Raw genomic sequence first — 18,000 nt, forward strand, 5'->3', positions numbered from 1 at the left:
AAATAAATAAAATCTTAAAAAAAAAGATTTGTACAAAAAGATGAACCTTATCTAAAGAAATTTTAAAAAACCAAAATCATGAAACAGTTTATATAATTGCTCTATTATATTTGAAAATACGACTATGAGCTCCGGATGACCTAAATTAAAAAGTTATAATGGTCATTTTCATGATTTCATTGTTCATGAGCAGAATACACACACATTTCTCAGGGACAACAACTCATAGCATTTCATTCTGATGGATATTTCTTATGTAAGCTTATATATAGGGATCCAAAGTGGAATGATGACTGTATCCTCAAATGTATCCTTAAAAAATATACTATTCTGAGTTTCATAAAACTATGAGAGCTAAGGACACTTTGTCAAAAGCCAACAAAAACAATGAGTAAGATTGTGGAATGGAATATATTTATAAATGTTCAGGTTTTTAACAGTCCAGCTTAGTCTAGGGGTAAAAATCTGAATATATAGAATAATGTGTGCTTTCATGTTCTAAAAACAGACTTCCAGGCTTTTTACAAGTCAGAAAGTAATATATTTGTGTCTAACGTATAGGCAGATTTTCTTTTTCATTTACAAGTCACCTGTATGTTTGATGACCAAACAAGCAGATGGCATTATTCCAAAGCTATTTTTGGGAAAGCTGAATGATCTAAACAACATGCTGCTTGAATAATGACTGTGTTTTCCCATAGATAAGGGACTAAAAATGCTTACAAGGAAAATTGGAATTTAAAAAAATATCTGTATTTTCTCTAGTCTTGTGAAGAACACAAGTTCATAACAGAACTAGTTGGAAAAGTTATGCCTCATTTTCCCCCTAGAATTCACCATCTAGAAGGGCTACGTACATCTACGTTTACTTGGTATTGAGGAAGCTGGATAGGTAGCTATGGGAATAAAAGACCTAGAGGTGTTGGTAATGAGGGTGGTTTTAATGATGAACTATTGGGGCCATTTAGATCATGTTGTAATCATAAGAGACTGAGAGCCTCTGAGAAGGACCAGAGAATTGATGGGTTCACTAGTGGCACAATAATGAAGGGAATATAAATATTCAGGCCCAATAATGATGGCAATATCTTTTCGTACATCCACAAAGATGCCTTGCATCATGTCTGAAAGAGGCCATATTGTATTAATTTAATAACTAATTTGATATTTATTGTTTTCAATATTTGTTATTCAGAATCTGGAAATCAAATGATTTCCTTTAGAGAAAGTCCAAATAATCTGAATTAGGATTTGTCTTAGAACATTTTGTGAAGGCCGGGGCACCCAGGTGGCTCAGTTGGATCAGTATCCAACTCTTGATTTAGGGTCAGGGGATGATCTCAGGGTTGTGGAATGGAGCCCATTGTTAGGCTCCCCACTCAGTAAGGAGTCTGCCCATCTCCTTCTCCCTCTGCCACTTCCCTTGCTCACACTCTCTTTAAAATACATTTTTCAAAATAAAATTAAATTGAAAAAAAGAACATTATGTGAAGGCTAGACTGCAAAATGCAGGTTTTATCTCTAAGTTATAGAGCCAGTCTCTATATAGCTTTGTCAAATTGTATAATATAGAACAAGCAATAATCGATTTAATATGCATCTGGATATTGGATAGACACCTTAAACATACGTGGTCAAAATCCTGTTCCACCTAATGCCCATCTTGATTTCCCTTCTTGATTTTGCATCCTATTTAATCTTCCTTCTTGGAAGATTACATATTTCCACTCACTAGTATGACACTTGCAGTGTCTTCCTGTGGCAGGATTATACTTTTCCACCCAATTTATTTAGCAATAAAATGAAAGCATAAATTGACCTTTGCCAGTCCAAGAAGCCACCAATCCTCTTGTTCTCCTTCCTCTGTCACAAGAAAGTCGTGACCTAAATAATGGCCATTCCTTCCTCTGGATGCCTGAGTGAAGAAGATACCAATTTTCTCCCATTAGTTTATTTAAAAGATCTATAATTTGCCTAAATAAAATACTATAATGCTCTATTCTGGATGTTATAATATATGTAGCTATAATATACATGAAAATAATAGCACAAATAATAGAGGATGAGATAAATGGAACAATATAACCACCAAATTCTTGTATTCGATCCTTAGATTTGATGTGTAATAATACAATAGCAAATCTACAGACTCTGATAAGTTAAAGATACATATATATTGCAATCTATAGAGCAACCATTCAAAAAATAAGGCAAAGAATACAGCTAAAGTACCAGTAGAAGAATTAAAATAAAATATGAAAAATTTGATTAATTCAAATGAAGAGAGGAAAGGAGAATACTGAGTAGAAGCCATACACAAAATAATTCATATTCAAAATAATAATAATAATAATAATTCATACTGGATGACTGCATTTATATGAGGTGATATAAAAGAAAATACTAAACAGTGGTTGAAAAAAATCATTAAATGTGTTGCTCCTTGTGAGAGCAGAGCCAGAGGAAAATTTCTGGAAAATGATGAAAATATTCTATATGCCTCTATGAGTACAGGGTACATGGGTACATGCATTTGTCGAAGTCATTTGACGTGCACTTAAGATTAGTGCATTTCACTGAATTGAAACTTGATACCTCAAAAAAGAACTATAAACAATACCGAACTTCAGTCAATAGCTTTTCATTTTGCGGTGATTAACAGTTTGGAATTAACAACTTGGTAACTATTTTCTCTGCTGTCTGGGCTTGAGCAAATGCAAAAACAATGGGATTAATAAGAGCCAAGTTTCTCATTATCAGAGAAGATAGTTAGGAACATAGAAAGAGGTCTGACAGACTGCAGGTACACTACCTAGATACCCCTTTAAGAAGAAAATTAGCTACCCAGAAATGATGGATGTTACCAGTAGCCAGCCTTGCTGGCTGCAGAGAGCCACCTTGCTTGAAGTCACTCCTTTTTCCAAGTAGACCATATACAGTGACTGATGGAGGTGAGTATCTGAAGGCTAATCATCTTGATCTGATGGGGACAATTTTCACAGACAGTATTTGCTCCAGAGGTCCTCTCTGTGTTGATTGGCATCATTGCCTGAGGCATCACAACTGGACTTCTCCTTTTATTCAAACTTACACAGGAGCCTTCCTTTTCACAGGTGTGGATTCTTAAAAAAATATTGTGTACCCAGTAGTAATGAAATCACTTAGAGGACAGATCGCGATTTCTAAAAAACAGTTTATAATAAGAGGAGCCAGGTCTCTGCAGAGAAATAGCTGACTCCAGGGTTGTGGTAGGAAAAGTATAAGATGAGCTTAGAACATCTTACAGCAGAAATATAGGATGTGCTTAAGTGATGGTGGGGCCACTGCAAAAGAACAAAGGAACTTTGAAGGAATTTGAAGGAATTTTCAATATAATATTAAAATATATAATAATAATTATATATATTGAATGAAATAAGATTCTGTGGGTCAAGTGGATCATAAACAAAGGAGTCAGCTGGGAAACTATAAAATAGAATGAAAACTTATAAACATAGAAGAATTATTGGTGGAGTTAGAAAATCATCAATGGATCCTAAAAGTAGTAGGTTGAAATTTTGATGAGGAATATAATATGTATATAGTTTCAATGTATTTCCCCACTAAATATATATATATTTATATATATATATAAATATTTTATTTATTTATTCATTTATTCATGAGACAGAGAGAGGCAGAGACACAGGCAGAGGGAGAAGCAGGCTCCAGGCAAGGAGCCCGATGTGGGACTCCATCCTGGGTCTCCAGGATCAGGCCCTGGACTGAAGGCGGCGCTAAACCGCTGAGTCACCCGCGGTGCCCTCTCCACTAGATATTAATTAAAGACAGGAAAGCAGTTACTTTAGTTTGGAGAGACCAAGTGTACACCACCTCAATCAAGTAATCAAAATTAATATCATGAATATTGAGACTAACTGAAAGAAGCATGTTCATGTAATGTGATGACCTGAGAAGGACAAATGTTACTTTTATTTATATTTTTCCCCAAAGTGTATAATCTGAATTTAGTCATGTGGAATCATGAAACAAATTCAAATTGACAGGAGTTCTACAAAACCAACTGAACTATAGTCTTCAAAATACTAAGGTTAAGAAAGATAAAAAAAAAAGGCAGAGAAACTTTCCAATTAAATGAAACTAAAGAAATATGGCAGCTAAATGTAATGCATGAGAAAAAATCGTCATAAATAATAGGTGAAATTTGATTATGGAATGTGGATTAAGAATATACTGTATCATTTTAAAGTTCCTAAATTTGAAATTACACTAAAGTCCCTTTCCCTCAGGAAATACAATCTGAATTATTTAGGGTTATTGGGGCACAATGTCCAGAAAATAAATGAATAAATACACACTCTCTGTATGTATGTGTCTATAGACATTATAGAAAGAATGAGACAGTAAATGTGCCAAATTTTCCAATTGGTAAATTTGGTAAATAGTATAATAAAGTTTATATAAAAATAAAATGTTATGAATATAAATTTTCATTTATTTAAAATGTTTCCATATTCCAATAGTTAACATAATTTTCTCTTTTTTTGTTAACATAATTTTCATATTAACTGAATACTCATCATGTGGGATTCCAATACATTGTTTTCTCCTTCCTTCCTTTTGTTTTGTCAACCACTGCCTCATGTACCTTATGGTTATCCCTCTAATTACCTAATTACAGTATTGTGATACAGAAATTACCATTCACATTTTACAGGTGAGAAAATTTACATTTAGAAAGGTTTGTCCAACTTGAAACATCTAGCATATGGTATAGGGAAATACAAACCCGTGTCTAATTAAAAACTTCAGGGTGATGAGCACTGGGTGTTATGTGCAACTGATGAATTATTGAAAACTATATCTGAAACTAATGATGTACTATATGGTGGCTAAGTGAATTTAAATTAAAAAAATCAGTTTTACAATTATGCCATGGTAAGGATATGATTGCCATGGATGAATATGCCACAGGGGGGATAAAAAACAAAACAAAAACAAAACAAACAAACAAAAAAAACCTTCTTACTCTTACCCTCCAAAATGACTTTGGAATAAACTGAATCTTCTGCCTTTGAAGATATCTTTTCCATTCAGCCATAAGTACTAGTTCCAAACTTGGTGCTACACCTCAAGAAATCCTTCCATTAGCCCATTTGATTTCATTTAAATTTAATTGTAAAATTTATTTTTAACTTTCGTGTTTTGAAATAATCACATTCTTACAGAAAAAAATACAAGTATGAAGAATATTTTTTTCTAAACTATTTGCAAGAAAGTTGCCAAGATAATTATTATAGTTATTAGACATAAGATACTCATCTTTGTCAGGAATATCACAGAACTGATGCTGTGCTCTTCTCATTGCATTCTATCAGGTGCATATGATTTTAATTCTGCTCCATTAATGGTGATGTTCAGTTTGGTCATTTGAATACAATGGTGTCCACCATGCTTCTCCACTTAAAATCACTCTTTTTTCTCTTTGAAATGATTAAGTTTATTGGGGGCAACAACTTTGAAGTTAAGTTAAAATCCTATTCTTCGTCAAACTCCCCTTTCTTCTTTTATTAATTCATAAATATATGGGTATCTGGTTTCCTATTTTATTTCATGAGTCATCATGCATTACTATCATTATATATTTTGATGCTAAAGTTATCTTTTGTGGGTAGAAGGAGCCCATTCCAGCTAGCTTGTCTTTTCTTTTGATATAAAGCATTAATTCTTTAGCATATTTGCTTTCTGACATATTCCTGGTTCATCTTGTACTTCTCTTCCTCAGTCCTAGAATTGGCCATTATTTAAGAAGTCTTGCTTCCTTTTATGAAAGAATTCCATATGGTAACCCACATCTGAGTATTAGATATGCACATTGTTATTTGTTAGGGGTCATTACTCCCAAGCCTTTTATGTAGACAAAGCTAGGAAATATATGTATGTACACATCTATGAATGTATATATTCACAGACACATTTACACTCCATAGTGATTTTTATTGTCATTAGTATTGGTGAAAACCATTAATTTATACTGATTCCTTCCATTACAATCCATCACAAAAGGGTTCACTCTATTTTTCTTCTATTTCAGATTTAAATTCCTTTTTCTGACAGTGAGAACCCTGGTTTATATATTCTTTGCAATACTTATTTAACCAGTTCCCTTGTAGGTAACCAATCTTCCATCTTCATTATCACCTTGTCCTCCATGCAGATGTCCTCCTCACCCCACTTAGGTTTCAACACCTGTGTCTTTACACTCCAGTGCAGACCCTTTCCTCATCATATTTGGAGTCTGACATTCTGTGCTTGGTTACCCCCGTGCGTAGATGCTCTCCTCACCCTGCCTAGACTCCACCACCCCATTCCAGTCTGTGCAGATGTCCTACTTACCGTGGTTAGTCTCTGACACTGCATGAAAACCGCCTCTTTGAGGATATGCCCTTATGAACCCACATAGACTTTAACAGGCTGTCCCTCTGCATGGAGTTCTGACGCCTCATACTGAGTTCCCCTATCCATACTCTCCTCTCTCCATGTGGGCTCAACATACCTTGCTAGGCCGTACTTGTCACAGTGACACCACATCATCCCATTAGGGAAACTCGTGTTTTACTACCTTTTCAATCAGCTGGTATTCTAACACTCTATTTATGAACATAATCCTCAATATATTTGGTCTCTGATACTTTATTCTAAGCAGCCTTCATATGCAGACATCCTATTCACCCTGCTTGGACTTTTCTTGCCTCTCTAAGTCTTTGATACCCTGTACGAGGGTCTATCCTAAGCCTGTCTTCCTCATTGTGCTTGGGCTCAGACATCCTGTTCTGAGCAACCTTGATTCTCCTCCCTCTTCAACCCCTACAAACGTCTGCTGTGCACTGTCTCCCGTAATGATTTTAAGAATGAATTATTTAGAAAGGAAAGAGAAGGGGAAGGAAAGCAAGTGAAGGGAAGAGGGGGAAATCAGAGGGTGAAAAAAGAGCAAGAGGAAGAAGAGAAATAATTCCAATATATTTTAAAGTATTAATAAACATTTTCATACTCAAAAATATGTCAAAGTATTGTTACCATTTTCAAACCATGGGTTAAAATAATAAAGGTTTGTAACTAAAAATCTTTAAAAGCTAAATGGAATAAATCTTTATATTTCTAAATCTAATTCCTGGAGGTTTCTACCAGTATACATAAGCTGGACTCTCTTGCCCAATTCCACACTTAAAGCAGCTTCTTCCAACCCTTCAAAGCTCAGTTCCATTTCCTGGCATCTTGCCATTCTCCATGAAAAGAATGAAAAGAGAAGACATTCTCTCTCTCTCTCTCCCCCCCTCCCCTTTTTCCTAAAGAACAGGCCCTAGGCAGGTTGCCACCCTTACACCAAGGTGGAAAGAAAAGGATGAGAAAAATATCTCCTAGTTTTTCCCCATACAATAAAAGGCTCTGGGCACTTTTCTTCTGTGGCTGTTGGGAAACAAGCTGAAGCAAGAGTCAAATCCACATACGTAGCTACTAGAGGCCAAGTGACCTTGTTTACCCTGAAAGACTTGAAATTTGACTAAATGATTTCCTAACTTCTTTCTCATGGGTTTGATGCAATAGAAAGATTTATTTCCTCTCAGAGACTCAAAGTAGATAGCAAGTGCCAGAACTTAGAGAACTCAGTCTCCAAATTGTATGAGCCAGATTCTTCTATGCCTTCTTGAGAGTAAGTAATCATATCATATATGTAACAGAAATAATATTATTAGGGTTCTATTAAAATATACTCTCATAAAGGAAAACATGGTTTATAGAGTGCTTGAACGTGAAGAAAGTTGATATAAACCATTTATTTTGTCTAATATAAATGTGCTCTTGAATGCACATCAGTAACCACAGTAAAGGAAATTTTATACCATAATTAATTTTTATCTTTCTCTCTCAAAATGTATTTGCCTTTGATGAGTAAACGCTTCTGTTTTCAACATCAAATTTTAATACCTTGAAGTATATGTTTGCCTATACTATATGTATGTATATATATATATAGAGAGAGAGAGAAAGAGCTGAGTCCAGAAATATGAAAAAATGCAAAATTATTTTCTGAACAATCATAGTTTCATAAACGCTACTTTATTCCTTTAATAAAAATGTTTTGTAAGTAATGATCATCTACTTATTTGTAGTGTACATAAATCTGAATGTTAAATTATTTGATTCAGTAAAAGTAAGGTATTGAATTGTCATGAATTTTTTTAAAGATTTTATATTTTTTATTTAGAGAGAGAGTGAGAGAGAGAAAGACCATGATCAGTTGGGAGGGATTGAGGGAGAGAAGGAGCAGACTCCTTACTGAGCAGGGAGCCTGATATGGGACTCAGACCCAGGACCCTGAGATCATGGCCTGATCTGAAGGTAGACACTTAACTCCCTAAACCACCCAGGGGCCAAACTGTCATGGAATTTTAGGTTTAGCCAAATCTTGGAGATCCAATTCTAGCCATTCAAAAAGCAAACCTCAAACAGAGTAAACCATAGCATTTTTCATCATGGGTCTACTTTGTATCTTCTGATGTCTTTTATTTATTTATTTATTTATTTATTTATTTATTTATTTATTTATTTATTTATTTATTTATTTATGAGAGAGAGTATGTGAGCAGGGGAAGGGGCAGAAGGAGGAGGAAAGAAAGGAAATCTCCAGCAGACTCTCCACTGAGCATGGGGTTTGAGGTCATGACCTGAACGAAATTAGGAGTCGGAGCTTAACCAACTGAGCCACCCAGACACCCCAAAGCTCTTGATGTCTTTAAGTAAGTTCTTGAAATAACTGCTTGCTTAAATGAGAAACTGAATGTGTCCTTATTCACAGATAAGTGCATAGATTCTCCTCTGTCTTACTTGAGTAAATATGACATTTGACAGTAATCCTCATCCAAATAACACCACCACAAGATTATGACTATATATTGATATTAATCATTAATAGTGGAGAAAGACAGTAACAAATTTTTATTAAAGTTGAAGTCACATTTCACAGATCTTTCTCTCTTTTCAAAGCAAGTCAGGAAAACTCTAATCCTGAGATTAAGTGATAGTTCATCAGAGAAAGGTATCTCCTGTCTCTGGGTTGAAGTTTGAAAGCTTGTTGAGAAAAAGGACCTTTACTTTCTACATAGGGCAAGATATAAATCAGATGCTGAATAGTAAATGAATAAGTTGAATGAAGAACTCATGATCTAGAAACTGTAATCTTGGGTTGTCTTTGTATTTTTATGGGAATGTGACAGTAGACTGAGGTTGTTGCCACTAGCCACTGTCCTTTTCTGCCTTTTGTTTATTTGTTTTTTTATTGTCCAGTGCTTTAACACATTTGGAAGTTAAAGGCTGTATTCTAACATGTGCAGTCAGGGCCAAGGATTGATTATTGAATAAATAATTTGATTGTAGATGTGGTACATTCTGGCATAAAGAGCACATTGAGACTCTTTAGGATAATATAGCCTACAGACTACATCTGCACAGCCTATGCAATGTATGAATACAGAACAGGGAAGATTTCCCAGATGTCTTAGGGAGTAATTCTGCCAAACTCTAAAACCGGCTACATGGGTTATTTTACAATTACACAACTCAAAATGAAAATAAATTCACAAGATACAAAACAATGACCTTCCTTTCTCCTTGTTTCTTCCTTTCTCCTTATTTTCTATTGAGAAGAAAGTTGGGCAGTTACATATATATATATATACCTTGCCTTTTATTATTCTTGTGTGACAACCTTAGTATATTAGTAGACAAGTCTCTCTCAGTGACAAAGTATGGAAACCGGAATAAATACAATTTGGGAGAGGTGGGAGATGATGACATCTTTTATAAGAAATAATAGGAAATTCAAGATATAAGGTGACTCAAGACTCTATGAACTCAAATAATATCATCAGATCTTTCTCTTCCTCTCTTTCAGCTTCCATTCCTCATTCCCTCCTGAAGTTTCTTAAGTCTGTTTTTGCCTGGGTGTTTCCTTCATTCTTTACCACAATATGTGGGCTTCCCCAGGCAGTTTGAACAAAGTAAGTGGAGCCACAGAAAACAGGATAATAGAACCACCAAATTTATCAGTCCTAAGGGAAAGAAAATATCTCTTTCCCAACACCCGACTGAAAGTTCCACAGGTGTCTGAGAGAATTCTATGCTTCATAGGTTTATTTTTGGGCCAGTCATTGTGGAAAGGAGAATGCAGAATATTTAAATGCACAAACCATCTTCCATTACCAAGGAGTTAAATTTGCAGTGAGGAAGGACAGTTTCCACAAATCAAGTTGTAGGCTGTTGCCAAAACAGAGTGGGAAGATAAAAACAGGAATCTATAACTACATTCCTCCCATTAGTTGCCCACTCTTTTTCCATTCACATAATTCCACAAAGGTTCTTTTCTTATATTAAAAAAATACAAAAAGAAAGCCAACCCAGTCTTCTCTCCAATGAGAAAAAAGCCATATTCCATTATAGCTTCCAGAAGCATATCCAGGATATTTGGAAGATAGTTTCCTTTCCTTGAGACCCAGATGGTCTTGCTATAACCAATTATAAAAATATCAATTTATCTACCCCTGATATCTGCAGCAATTAGTGGTAACAAACCCCACAGAATATCCTTAATAAAATCCCTTCTGTGCAACTGGACAGAGATGGTGTAAGGAAATATGGCACTGAAGCCAGTCCTGTGGTCTCTTTTTGTTGCAGCCATAGTTTTGCCTCCTATTGGTCCTTATCCGTTGTCCTCTACATTTACCTGTGAGAGGAATGTTGAAAAAGACTCTTCTGCTGAGGTCTGCCCAGTCTTAGTATTCTGTTGCTTTTTAGGGTAGATTCTGAAGCCTAGTTACTGACTTAGGAATTAGAGAGTGAAAGCCTTCTAATTGCCTGAGTGGAAATTCTCTATGACTTTCTTTCCTAATCCAAAGTGAGATGAAGGGACATGAGTCATTCATGAATGACAAAGGTCCACTCAATTCTTCATATTTTCTCCCCACTGCATTTTGAGATGCAATCTTCATTGCCCTGGATCCTTGCATAATTGCTATGAACCCAGCTTTCTGCTGACTCATGTTCAACATGTAAGATCATCAAGAAATGAATCTTTACTTAATAAGCTCCTGATCCTTGGGAGATTGTTTCTTTTTATGGCATAACCTAGGCTATTGTAACTGATATGAAGTGTGTTAATATAAAAAAAGAGGGTGATCACGTTAAGAGGACAAAATTAAACCTGTCCATAAAAAAAGTAATTCATGAATTCAACTTTACTGAAATTTAAAGACTTCTGTTCTCTGATAGACACTATTAGGAGAAAGAAAAGACAAATTACAGACCAGAAGAAATTTGTAATTCCTATATCTGATAAATAACTTGTATCTGGAATATAGAGAGAACTCTCAAAATTCAATGATAAGAAAACAACCCAATATAAAAATGGTTAAAGATGTAAGTAGATATATCATCAAAGAAGATACATAGACAGCAAGTGAACACATAAAAGAATGCTCAATATCTTAGCCAATAGGAAAATTGAAATTATAACAAAATGAGAACATCATATCTTTAATAGAATGGCTAAAATTAAAAAGAAAACTTGCCATGCCAAGCATTGGTGAGGAGGTAGAGGAGTCTCACTTCTAGGTATATTTAACCAAGAAAAATAAAATCATATTTCCATAAAAAGACTCAAGTGTGAATGTTCATGGCAGCTCTATAAAAAAATGTTCATGTTGGTCAACCAGTGAACAGACCTTAGAATATCCATACAACAGACTGTCATTTAGCAATTAAAAGAAAGAACAATTGATAACTGCAACAATATGGATTAATTTCAAAATACTTATTCTGACTAAAAGAAACCAGAGCAAACAAAAAAAAATCACATAATGTGTGATTCCATTTATGTAAAATTCTAGAAAGTGCCAATTATAACAGGATACAGAGCAATGGTTTCCTGGAGACAGGAAGGGTAGGAGCAGACAGGGACAAGCGAGAGATGCCAAAAAGTCATGAGTAAGCTTTTCAAAGTGATGAATATGTTCATTATCTTGAATTTGGTGATGATTTCAATGATATATTCATGCCAAAACTTATCAGTTTGTACACTTTAAACACATGCTGTTTATTATATGTCAATTATGCCTCAGTAAAGATGTTAAAAATTTCATCCAACTATACACTTTCTTAAAGGAGTGAACTTTACTGAATGTAAATTACACCTCAAGAAAAGTATGTCACCTGAACATGAAAGCAATTATATATAAGTAATGAAAGAGTAATTTAAAATAGTAAAAGAAAAAAAGTGTTTAGAGGTTACCTAATAAAGTTGCTACTTCTGGACCTGGCAAACCACTTCACTGTTAGTCACATTGGCTTTCTGGTATAAAACTTGGTTTACCTGTTCCTAAGGAGTAAACAATGGTCATTTCTTTTATAAAGTGTTTGGATTAAGAAAAACACCCACAAACCAACACATACTTTATCCTATGTTAAAATAAAAGTACAGATCTCAAAAGTGACCAGAAACTAGAAAAATCAGTTTTGTATCAGTTTTGGATATGCTCATGTTTGCTTCACAAAAGAGGGAAACAAAAACCATTTTCTCTTCCATTTCCAAGCATATGCTTTTTAATTCAAAGTGAAATCAATAGTTCATCACTATTCTGAGGACTTATCTGACTGCCAAGCTGATTGGTAGTTTCAACATCCAAGCAATGTCTAGTGAATATATATAAAATAGCTTTGGGTTTTCTAACTAAAAGAAGAAAAAAAAAAATAGAATGAGGAAGGATGGATCTTGTGAGGTATTTCCAAATTCACCACAGCTTTGTCATTCAGGTCACAATGCCAACCATAGCTCTTCAATCAAGTCTACTCGACTTAATGGAAATATGAATTAGACCAATTCCAGGAATCCAGATTTTTTCTGGGTGCCTTTGTGTTGGGGGAATTACCCGATTTGAACTGAATCAAATTTAAATTAGCCTTATGATAAAAAAAGTTATGAATTTATTTCCATATTCCAAATAAAATCACGTTATTCTTCTTAATTAACAATAATAATTATATTTTACCAGGCTTCAGTGTGAGGGAAAAGAGAATGAGACCATTTGCCGTGTTAACAGTAGAGTGTATGGAAGGAATGCAGCTATAACATGGTCACAGGAAGAAAGGAAATTAGGTGAGCCGATAAAATATCCCTTATCCAGGGTTGACAAAAAGATTTTTATTTTTAACACAAGCTAGATGAAAATACTTATATTCTGATTTTTAAATATAGTAAATACAAGAGTATTGCCTTTATTATCTGTAATAGTCTCGTCATTATACAAATTATAAAATATATACATTTTTGTGTATGTCAGTTATATCTATTTTGTAAAGCACATTTAAATGATCAGAGGCTGAATACTCTGAACTACATCTGAATTACATCTTTAGCAGAATTCTCAAAATTACTGTTTTGGAGCCACTGAAGGTCATAAAAAAATCACAATGAGGCAACTGGAAAAACAGCATCGGAGAACATCTTATCTTGCACTTTAACCCCAATTAATCCTCTTCACTTTCTTTTACTGTCTATAATTATGAAACTATTTCCTGACTTCCTTTGACTCTACAATGGTTTCAGTTCATAGACATAATTGAATCTTTCCTTAACTCTAAAAGGTCAATGACAGAGGTTTGCCTTAATATATTTTCAAAAATATAGATCATGGCCAATTGGGAAAGTATTTTCTTTACAAATTACTCCTATGAAGGCAGTAGGAAAGGTTTGAAAACTTGCTTCTATTGTTTTTCTAACTCTATGGTATTTTTGTATGCATTAATTTTCCTAGAAGAGTGACTTTAGAATCATATTTTCAATTGTGTCTTCATTGTTGGATGGAGTTCCTAATCCCAATAATATCATAACTAGCTAGAGCTCTATAGAGATAAGACAGGGAATTTCCTTATCTCTGAAAAACTTGGAATGTACTACAAATTTAGTTCTTTTTGCATTCCCAATGACATAGAAAAGAATAGCACAAAGGAGAAAGAGACCCTTTGCATAACAACATCAAAAGTAGGCAAAGATTTCTAATTTTTTTTTAACTTATTTATGATGGTCACAGAGAGAGAGAGAGGCAGAGACATAGGCAGAGGGAGAAGCAGGCTCCATGCACCGGGAGCCTGATGTGGGATTCGATCCCAGGTCTCCAGGATCGCGCCCTGGGCCAAAGGCAGGCACCAAACCGCTGCGCCACCCAGGGATCCCAGTAGGCAAAGATTTCTGAATATCTTCTCATTTTCCTTCTGTTTCTTAAAACTAGAACCATACTTTAGCATAATGTTGTTAGATACTTATTGAATGATGTTTACAGGCCTGAAATAATCTGGAAAAAGTCTAGTGCTCTAGAACGTTCACCATTTATCATCAATATTTATGGTTCATAATTGCTGTTACTTATTTTCCTTCTTCTTTTTATTATTTTGATTCCATCTTTTTTGTTGAGCATACTAATAGCCAAATAATGCTCACTGAATCCACCACACAGGATTGATTCACTTTATTTTCTCAAGGTCTTGTATGGTGCTGAAAACAAACAAAAAAACATGTATTAATGAATGCTTGGACAACATATTTATAGTTTTCATTTTAGTAGGAATCTCATCTAACTAAATCTTAATGAAATCTTAAGCTGAGGAATCTGTTAAGGAATCATTAACTTCTCAAAGGCAATGTTTTATTTATAATTACATGCAAAATACGAACTCAAATTAAACTGTAAATGATCTTTAAGTTTACTAACTTTACTTCCCCAAAAGAAAAAGTTCCTACTCATAGAATAACCAAGTTGTTTCCAAATAAGTCAAAACTCCCCTTTGGAAATTGGACTTCCCCAAACACCTAGAATCACAGTGGAGTCAAAACAGGGTCTTAAGAACCTATAAGCTTTCTCTACAAAAATGACCAATGTCTTCACAAAAGGGACTTGAGGGGGGCACCCTCCCATAGGAATCTCTTCTGAGAAGAAGCCTAAGACCAGAAACCTCAACATTAGCATTTCACAGTACTCAAGCAAACAGGATTTTTGCTTAGGAGCTGAGGAATCTGTTAAGGAAACACTCCAGAGTATCAAAGGAGGAGGAGAAAACCCATACTTTGGCCGGCTTCTCAGCATCAGCTCTGCTTTTTCATTCTACTTTTTGGCTGCAAAATTCTTCCTACATGAGGGAGGAAAGGAAGAAAGTTACCTATAGAACATTCAGTGCTATGTCTGCTATGATCATAGGTGGCTTTCAGGACCTGTTCCTCATGGAGGAGAAAGAGTATAGTCAGAGAGCAGCTGCCCTATGAAAAGGAGCAGCACTTTTTTTGTCACAAACTTTGAAGAAACTTAGCCCAGGTATTGAGGCTGACAGGCTCAACACAGCTACATATTCTACATGCATCTGTACTTTGCTTAAATAGCGAGATGTTGCACAAAGCAATAATGTATTTTATGTATTTATTGCATAAAATGCTCTCTGTTTACTTCCATAAATCACCACTCACTGTGGCTATCCCAGAACTACCACTCACTTAGAACCATTAGATTAGAAGTAGCCATGGCCTTGGACAATTTTTCACAGCAGAACCAGAAAACAAGATACCACAGTCCCCTTGATATTTAAGCATAAGGGCAAGATAGGAAATATTTGGAAGAACATATTTTGTCTCACCTCCACCTAACAGCATTCTCTAAGTGGAGGGAAAGGTTGGAAATGTAGAGAGAGTAAGATGCTGGTATGATCTAGGGATCTCTGTGCCCAGTCCTGACAGAGAGGCCATGGTATCATCTCTAGAAGTGTGTGCACATCTGAGAAGAGAATACTTTTGCTGGACTTTTTGTCTGAGACCATGGGGAGTAGGAGACTTGAAGAAGTTTCCATCCTGCTGGGGATGGCTGTATAGGGAGTCAAGGATAGCCTCATCAAGTTTTCTCCCATATCACCCTTGACATGATATGGGAAAACAATGTAATTTTTCCATGCTCTTGAAAATGTTATGAAAGTGAGGTGAAAAGATCTGTGGACTTTGAAGAGGTTTCTCAATGACTAGAGAGCTGCTGCAGTGTAGAACAAGCAGCCAGAGACCGGCGGGCATATGGACACCTAGTGGATGTCAACAAAGAGAGAGAACTTTGCCCAAGGACCAGATGGGACTGTCAACCTCAACAGATACCAACATAAATACAAAGGACTGCCGTGGAACAGACACCCTATCCACAGCTGCTGCCCCAAGAGTCTCTTAGAACGTACATACTTTGGACAAGAGGCGAAAAGGAGGGCAAATCCAGAACTGATTGATAGTAAAATCTAAAAATTACTGGTTTTGACTTTCTACCAGTAACATAAACCATGTTCTCTGGCACTTCTAGTTTAAAAATATGTATATATCTGGCACAAACACATTTTTTATTACATTGGTGAGTACATGGGAAATGAGTTAATTTCCAAGTACTCCTCCTCCACAAATTAAGATGTTTGTTAATACTTTTGGTGAAGAGATTATGAATCAAGAGAAATTGCTACAAAACCATTGCCAGAAGAGTAAGTTGGTAAGAACACTCAGGACAACAGTTGGCACCATTATATAAAGTTGGACATGTGTGCATCCTATGACTTAGTCCTCTTACAAGAATACATCCCTGGAAAGAGCTTTTTAGAAAATCCATGTAAACATTATTCTTAATAACTCTAAACTGGAAAAAACCAAAATGATGATCATTAAAGCTACACAATTTAGTATTTTTCACATAATAGAATGTTAATATAGCTCATTCTATTCAGTAAAAGGCTTACAACTAGAATATAATCTGTTAACTTCTTAATTCAAATATATAATATTTATGGAAAAGTGTGCAACACATAAATATTCACTCCAATGAATTGTAGCAAAATGAATTCCTGGCCACCCAAATTAAGGAAGAGAATACTGTCAGTACTACAGAATCTCCTTACCCACCCTTGCAAGCATTCCTCCCCAAACATACTATTTTGATAATACCATAGCATAGTTTTGTTAAGGTTTATTTTGATACAGAAGAATATAAACAAAGAACTCCCATATGCCATTAACCTAGATACACTGTCTAAATTTCTGAAAGAGTAATTGCTGGATCAAAGACAAATCCAAATACAGTTTTATCACATAAAGTCAAATTTCCTTCCTTAAGTGTTGCACCAAATTACATTCCTACCAGCAACTTCTGGGAGTCCCGTTATCCTAAGCCTTGTGGAATAGAGTATATTGCCTGCTGGTCTTGAATTTTCGGCACTGTGATAGTTGAGAAATGGATCTTAGTGTTGTTTAATTTGCACTAAACCTGAACTTGAACACCATCTTACATGTTTAAGGCCCTTTTTATATCATTTTTTATCATTATTTTCCATGATTTTTTTTCCTTTGGCCCATTTCTCTCTCAGGTTTCTGATCTTTTTTTCTCTTCAAGTTTTAAGAGTTCTTTTAGGACACCTGGGTGGCTCAGCAGTTGAACCCCTGCCTTCTGTCCAGGGCGTGATCCTGGAGTCCCAGAATCAAGTCCCACATTGGGCTCTCTGCATGAAGCCTGCTTCTCTCTCTGCCTATGTCTCTGTCTCTATCTCTGTCTCTGTCTCTGTCTCTGTCTCTCTCTCTCTCTCTGTGTCTCTCATGAATGAATAAATAAAATATTTTTTTACATAAGAGTTATTTTATATGAGTTTTAATATTTCTCTATCTCTTTTATATGTTGCACTTATTTACTTCCAGTGTGTCAGTTGTTTTTCAGCTTGGCTTATGGCAGTGTTTTTGCCATGCAGAAGCATTTATTTTTCAATGTAGTTCAATTTAACAAACTTTTTACTAATATCGATTTTGAACCCTTGTTAACCTTTTCCACACCTATCTTTACCCCAGCGCCTCTTATAAAATTTCAGCCTTTTTATTCTGGCTTATATCACTTTTTG

The 18,000-nt window shown here is 35.1% G+C and overlaps 2 long non-coding RNA genes across 4 annotated transcripts in view; one reads left to right on the forward strand and one right to left on the reverse strand.

Moving 5' to 3' along the window:
* Positions 1-18,000, reverse strand: part of LOC102153698 — a 223,004-nt gene that overhangs the window by 117,041 nt on the left and 87,963 nt on the right. For all 3 annotated transcript variants that reach the window (XR_005380024.1, XR_005380021.1, XR_005380020.1), the window contains exon 2: positions 1,820-1,915. This is a non-coding gene — a long non-coding RNA (uncharacterized LOC102153698). The remainder of the gene's footprint in view (positions 1-1,819; positions 1,916-18,000) is intronic.
* LOC119866402 overlaps positions 7,634-18,000 on the forward strand; it is a 79,836-nt gene continuing 69,469 nt past the window's right edge. The window contains exon 1 of the long non-coding RNA XR_005380025.1: positions 7,634-7,711. This is a non-coding gene — a long non-coding RNA (uncharacterized LOC119866402). The remainder of the gene's footprint in view (positions 7,712-18,000) is intronic.

Source organism: Canis lupus, chromosome 27 (assembly GCF_011100685.1).
Source record: "Canis lupus familiaris isolate Mischka breed German Shepherd chromosome 27, alternate assembly UU_Cfam_GSD_1.0, whole genome shotgun sequence".
Taxonomy (NCBI): domain Eukaryota; kingdom Metazoa; phylum Chordata; class Mammalia; order Carnivora; family Canidae; genus Canis; species Canis lupus.